Below are 818 nucleotides of genomic sequence, written 5' to 3' on the forward strand. Positions count from 1 at the left end.
CGGGCAGCCGGGGGGGTGGCTCTGCCCCCACCCCAATATCCCCTGATGTCCCTCTGTCCCAGAGTCCCCCTGCGCTGATGTCCCCATGATTGTGCTTGTGGTCTCTTGGAAGTGAGGGGAGACCCCTCCACCAGGACCCCCCCCTCCTCCACAGCTGGGCCAGCGGCTCCCCCACAGATGCCACTGCCACCAGCCCGGCCTCATCCTGCTCCTCCTTGTCCCCAGTGGGCACAGCCCCATGCCAGGCACGAGGAGAGGCTGAGGGCACGATGTGAGCCCCGGGGCAAGTTTGGCTTTCACAGGTCCCTCTGTGGCACCATGGCACAGCCACACCACGTGTCCTAGATGCTCCAGGCTCAGACATGTCACTTGGTGGCACCGTGGCATGGCCACACTGCATGTCCAGGATGCTCCAGGCTTGGCAGTGCCCCTCAGTGGCACCATGGTACATCTGTGCTGCATGTCCAGGACGTTCCAGGTTTGGCTGGGTCCCTTGGTGGCACCATGGCGTGCCCACACCATGTCTCTGGGGTGTGCCAGGCTCAGCCATGTCCCTCGGTGGCACTGCAGCATGGCCGCTCTGTACCTCATGGCCGCTCAGGGCTCAGCATGGCATTTTGCTGTGTGTCCGGGCAGAGCACCCCTGTCCTTGCAGGAGCAGCTGCTGCCTCGGGGACAGCAGCGTGGCTGGTGGCACAGGGCCAGCAAGGAGGCACATGCCCGGGCAGCCAGGCGCACACCGGACCAGCGCAGCCGTGGGGGACCCATTCCATGTCCCGGCTGCCGGAGCCAGACAGGTGGTTAAATTTCCAGGCACG

At 65.2% G+C, this 818-nt stretch overlaps 1 protein-coding gene across 1 annotated transcript in view; it reads left to right on the forward strand.

Annotated features, from left to right (window-relative positions):
- The window catches only part of PDE4C (phosphodiesterase 4C), a gene marked incomplete at its 3' end in the record, with an annotated part of 18,279 nt that overhangs the window by 11,285 nt on the left and 6,176 nt on the right, over nt 1-818 (forward strand). The window lies entirely within an intron of this gene.

Source organism: Egretta garzetta, unplaced genomic scaffold, assembly GCF_000687185.1.
Source record: "Egretta garzetta isolate BGI_Z169 unplaced genomic scaffold, ASM68718v1 scaffold392, whole genome shotgun sequence".
Classification (NCBI taxonomy): domain Eukaryota; kingdom Metazoa; phylum Chordata; class Aves; order Pelecaniformes; family Ardeidae; genus Egretta; species Egretta garzetta.